We start from the raw sequence: 5,701 nt of genomic DNA, 5'->3' as shown, positions 1-5,701 counted from the left end.
TATTTTAACCTGAATTTCTTCAGTATTTGCTCCCATGTATATGTTGGGCATAATGCTAACACCTCCATGATGTATAGTGGGTTTTTTTTCAATACGCACTCTGCTACACTCGCAAAGTATAATGAAATATTCCATTCATTTGATTTCTAACATATGTATGTAAAACTTATACGGTACCAATTTTGATGCACCAGATGCGCATTTCGACAAATAATGTCTCTTCAGTGATGCTCAACCGAAATCTTTGAAATCCGAAATAACTATCTATGTAATCCCTTACCAAATAGCACTTCAAATATAGGACATCTCTATCTTTAAATAAATATGATCAGTACTTTCGTGCGAAACTGTCCCTTACTATCATGAAGCTTATATTCTGCTTTAAAACACAAACCAATAATTCTTAATTGTATTTTTTCATCTTTAAAAAGGTTATTGACATCCCAATATTTAGTGGGAAGCTTCCAGGTATCTTCCACTAGTGACAGTCTACTGGCAAATCCAGACATGCATTGGAAGTATGTTGATGTGGAGGACACAGGGACACCTGATCCAAGAACTGTGGCATTTCATTCGGAGTGACAACCTGGCATGCAGTTGGTATGACTCTTTGAGGTTGAATATAGGGTTAAATCCGTATACATTTAGTTAACATTCAAATGAATCCAGATAATACATTCACAAATGGAATCATGGCATTATGGTACACTGATATGCGTGTACCATTTTACTGTTTATCGTTGCATTACTAGATATAACATGCATACCAAAAGAGACAAAACACGGAAAATCATTATTCTGTTTCTAATTATAAGGTATGCTAAGTGTTTTAAATGCTGACAAATAAGGTATGATGGCCAATACTGATTTTATTTGCATTTTTATTTTCAGATATGGGACCTGATTATTCAGAGAATTGCAGATTTTATGAAGCTGTTTTTGACAGAAGATTTGGTTTTCTCCATCTGTGTTGCCACCAACCATTATGCTGTGATGGTCATATCTAGTGGGAAGGGTTGTCATATGCTTCCCAAGGAAGTTCGAAGCCTCTCACTGAAGAGGAACTGTACAGGTATTACTAGTTTTAAAGTACCGATATTGTGACAGTGATTTCCAGTTTAAAACGAATAATAAAATGCATTTTATAAGATTACCTTTACCAAAATTAATCTGGCTGTGCATCTAACACATTTATTAAAGATAAAATTTTACAAGTAATTAAACGCATAATTTTCAGAGGGCCTTGATTATAGAAAACATTTACAGAGTCAATTGAGTATTCAAAAGCTCTGAGAATACATCAGTATATTGGGGCTAAGTATAAACAATCTTTCTTTTTTTTTCTTCAGATTTTTGGGCATTATCTTATACATGTCTGCTGAGAAGTTCCAGTCGATGGACAGATATTGGTCAACGCATGCCCCTATCGGAACAACCTAGTATCAAGAATTATGTCTAGAAATATGTTTTAAGAGGTTGAATATAAGAAGAACAATTTTTATTAAATATAATGCAAGTACATATAAATTTAGTGATTGAAAGTAAGTACTTGAACATTCGTATACATGTACAATGAACTTGGGGAGGAAAAACGGGCATTATTTTCGCATAGCATTTGATATCATAATGGTGTTGTTGCTTAGCAACCAAATATATTTGAATATAAAAAAAATGATTTTTTTTTTAGATTTTAACAGGAAAGATCTTTGTTTTAATGTTGCAATATTTATACTATTTAGTGGGATACAATGGCAAAACGTCATATTATTAGAAAATGATGAATATGTATATGAAGTACGAAATTTTCATTTTATGACCTTTGACCTTAATTCTGTTCACTATATTTTTTGTTAAAATCCTTTTAAAATGATTGAGATCTAGTCAAAGATTATATTTTTAAAATAACGTAACATTTACTAATCATCATGCAATGTAACTTTGTTTAAATTGTGTCGAATGGATGTAGAAAGGCAAATTATGGTCAAAATTACACCATGAGTGTTGTTACTTAGCAACCAAAAATATTTGTTTGTCAATAAAATTGATTAATTTGATTGTGATGTTTTTGTAGTATTTTAAAAGACATATCAGCTCATACATTTAGAATTTCCTATTTTTGACTTGAATCCAGTGAGAGGGGTCGTAATATATATATTCCAGAGAAAAAAGATTGCAAAAATGTGCACTTAAATGACCTTTGACCCCGTAGAACTCTTTGGGGTCATGGGATAACATGACAAACTTTATGAAAAAAATGTTCTCTGTCCAATTCGTAACAAAATTATATATCACATGCCTACCTAAAATCATGATACATGCAGATGTAACTCGATTTAAAAATATTGTCATTTAGTCTTTAAAAACCTCTAAAATGTACCGGTAGAGAAAGGGTTAATGCAATGTTATTCTGAGCAATGGGGAAAATATATTTGTTACAAACGGTGAAATTGAGGAAAATATGAAGTAAGTCATTTCAGTAACTGTAAAATTCGAGCTTTGTCCTTGTCTTAATTGACTACGTACATTCCATTTCAGTTCAACTACACAGTGTATAATTAATGATACCACGGTCTCAATATGAGAATGATATTGTATGCTGGATTATACCACTGAGGGCAATATGAGAATGATATTGTATGCTGGATTATACCACTGAGGTCAATATGAGAATGATATTGTATGCTGGATTATACCACTGAGGGCAATATGAGAATGATATTGTATGCTGGATTATACCACTGAGGGCAATATGAGAATGATATTGTATGATGGATTATACCACTGAGGTCAATATGAGTATGGTTTACAATGTAGTTGAATGCAAATACATTCGTAATGATGAAACTATCAAATAACAATACGTCTCTCATTGAAACATACTGTGAAACATAAGAACGGTGTGACATGATTAAACGTGTGTTATCCAACATCAACAAGACTAAACGTGTATTATCAGCATACATGTCGAGATATTCTGAGTCAATCAGATTCGTGATTTAACAATTCATTATCTCATAATGGAAAGGTAAATAAATCATTTATGCAAAATTTTTGGACCAAAATTTTTAATTGTCTCTATTTTTGATGTGAGAGAAGTGGCTTTAATAATCATACTTTACTTTATCATTGGTCGAGTGATTGATTTTATATTGTTTAACGTCCCTCTCGAGAATCTTTCATTGATATGGAGACGTCATCATTCAAACAATAAAAAGTGAATGCTCACTTTACAAACGTATACGTCATACAAGACTATAAAATACATGTTGTAAACAATCAGGTTTCTGCATGAAACATTCTCGAATATACGACATATCAATGATTTCGTTATCCAAAGAAAATGCTTCACTACACATATATGTTTTAATTTTTATTCATGGAAATCAGGAATAGTGTTGGTAATCCAAATACTGAATCATAACCTGAAAAATAAAAAAAAAATATTGATATGATGATTTTAATCATTATTACTATCGTTATTGGTGGTGGTAGTAGTAGTAATTAGTAGTGGTAGTAGTAGTAATAGTAGTATTAGCAATAGTAGTAGTAATAGTAGTAGTAGTAGTAATAGTAATAGTAGTAGTAGTAATAATAGTAGTAGTAAAAGTAGTAGTAATAGTTGTAGTAGTAATAACAATAGTAGCTGTGGTAGTAGTAGTAGTAATAATAGTAATGGTATTAGTAGTAATAGTAGTAGTAGTAGTAATTAGTAGTGGTAGTAGTAGTAATAGTAGTAGTAATAGTAATAGTAGCAATAGTAGTAGTAGTAGTCGTACTGGTGATAGTAGTAGTAGTAATACAATTGTTGTTATCATGAAGTAGTAGAGAATCCTATCTAATAGAATTATTTTAATATATTTTTGTGATAAAAAAACCCATAGCATTCGATAACATGAAGTATAATACTAACAATAATAAACAATAGCAGCATGGACGAATTCAAATTCCAGAATAAAAAAACTCCATCATCATGTTTCGTATGTAAAATGATGAAAAGAACATAAAAGGCTTTCATAAGTATATTCAATTTAATTGTAAACACTTACAATATGAAAAGAAAATCATTGTTTTCAGAAAAAGTCACTAATCTTGTTGAACTGTGTCAAAAAGGTAAATTCAAACACAGATTCGGGAATCTCAAGGTAAGATTGTTTTGCATTGTAAAGTAACTATTCTCTACAATACAAATTTGATTGGAGTCTCTTACCCAGTTCCGCTGATAAGGATGCCTGTTATTTACCATCAGGCAGGTCCCCAGGGGTAGTAGATTCTTCACCTGCGTATGTCACAATGGGAACAAAAAAATTCATTTGAGTTTATACTTTAATTCACATACACAAGTATTTAGCCACCAGTTGTAAAATAAAAAAAGGATGTTGCAAATGAAATGTACATTATGTGTGATTTTTTAAAAGTACAAAACGTTAGTGTATATTTAAATCAGGGTTATAAAAATGTTTGATAAGTGTATGAGGATTATGTATATTATTACTTCCTATAACTTTTCAGAGAGAGTGAATGTGATCTCACCTGATTCTGATGAATTCTCACTTGAATCTTCTAAATATTTTGACATCAGGGTTATTATCTATGACGTCTCATGGAAACATATTTAAAACTTTATTCAAAGACATTGCAAACAATTGTGAAACTGTATTTAATAATCAAATTCTGAAATTCTCGTCTTTAGAAGATTGAGTGTTCTTCGGGCGGACATATTACTGAGTCACGATTTTAATAGAAAAATCATTATTTCCTGAAATACTTAGCTCCTTAATAGTAGTAGACGTTGTTTTCAGTGAAGCATTACTTCTAGTACAATATTCTATAAATTTCAATACTAGTTAAAGAGACATGCTTGTATAACCAGCTTAAAGACAAATGGAAAAATCTGCAGTTGTATGTAATGAACATGGGTAACTAAATCTTTGTACATGAAATGAATAGACATGTCCTCGACTATGAATGCTGCAATGAAGCAATATCAAATTCAATTCAATAATTTATCAAACCTGATTCTTCCGAAATCCCTCCCGTCTCATGATTGCCATTTGATTCTTCGTTACCATCATCCGTTTGAAGGAGTTTTCTACCGAACCCGATACTGTTCACTATGCATTAAATAATGGAGAGGCTTAATTTCAAATACAATCATAATATAGCATCACGTTGACATGACCACGATTACAATCTTTACTATCAAATTCTCCCTTCTTTATTTACTGTTCGCAACCATTTGAGAATTTTTCACGCATATAGTTTTAAATATTATATCTAATATTGACAAAAAGTGTAAGAATCTTTTGCACAAAAAATACATGGATACATGGAAATGTTTAATATAGATACTAAAAGTTTCTTCGTCTGGAAGCGAATGATATTTCGAATATGACGACGTGTGTAGCGATATACTTTGGCAGGATGTAAAGTCATCACTGCTAGGTGAAAGGTAAAGATAACGAACAGTGATCAATCCCATAACTTTCGGGTCAAAAGTTTTAGCATTTGACCCTGAGCTGGCTGTGTCTATATGTAAAACTTATACGGTAGCAATTTTAATGCACCAGATGAGCATTTCGACAAATATATGAGTGAAGAATTTTCGAATCTGACGTACACTGTAGAATACAAATAAAGCGAAGCAAACATACCTTTTGAAAAACAAGTGTGAAGCACAAGAGTGACAACGAGTAATCTGTAG

General features: G+C 31.5%; 1 long non-coding RNA gene across 1 annotated transcript; it reads right to left on the bottom strand.

Moving 5' to 3' along the window:
- Positions 1-3,357: 3,357 nt before the first annotated feature.
- On the bottom strand, positions 3,358-5,103 carry LOC125675959 (uncharacterized). Its single transcript, XR_007370720.1, has 4 exons — positions 5,013-5,103; positions 4,531-4,560; positions 4,208-4,276; positions 3,358-3,422 (listed from the first exon to the last, which is right to left on the bottom strand). It is a non-coding gene; the product is annotated as an uncharacterized LOC125675959 (long non-coding RNA).
- Between the last annotated feature and the right edge of the window lie 598 nt (positions 5,104-5,701).

Source organism: Ostrea edulis, chromosome 3 (assembly GCF_947568905.1).
Source record: "Ostrea edulis chromosome 3, xbOstEdul1.1, whole genome shotgun sequence".
In the NCBI taxonomy this organism is placed as follows: domain Eukaryota; kingdom Metazoa; phylum Mollusca; class Bivalvia; order Ostreida; family Ostreidae; genus Ostrea; species Ostrea edulis.
Note: the sequence above shows the minus strand (reverse complement) of the source record. Positions and strands in the feature narration are given on the sequence as shown.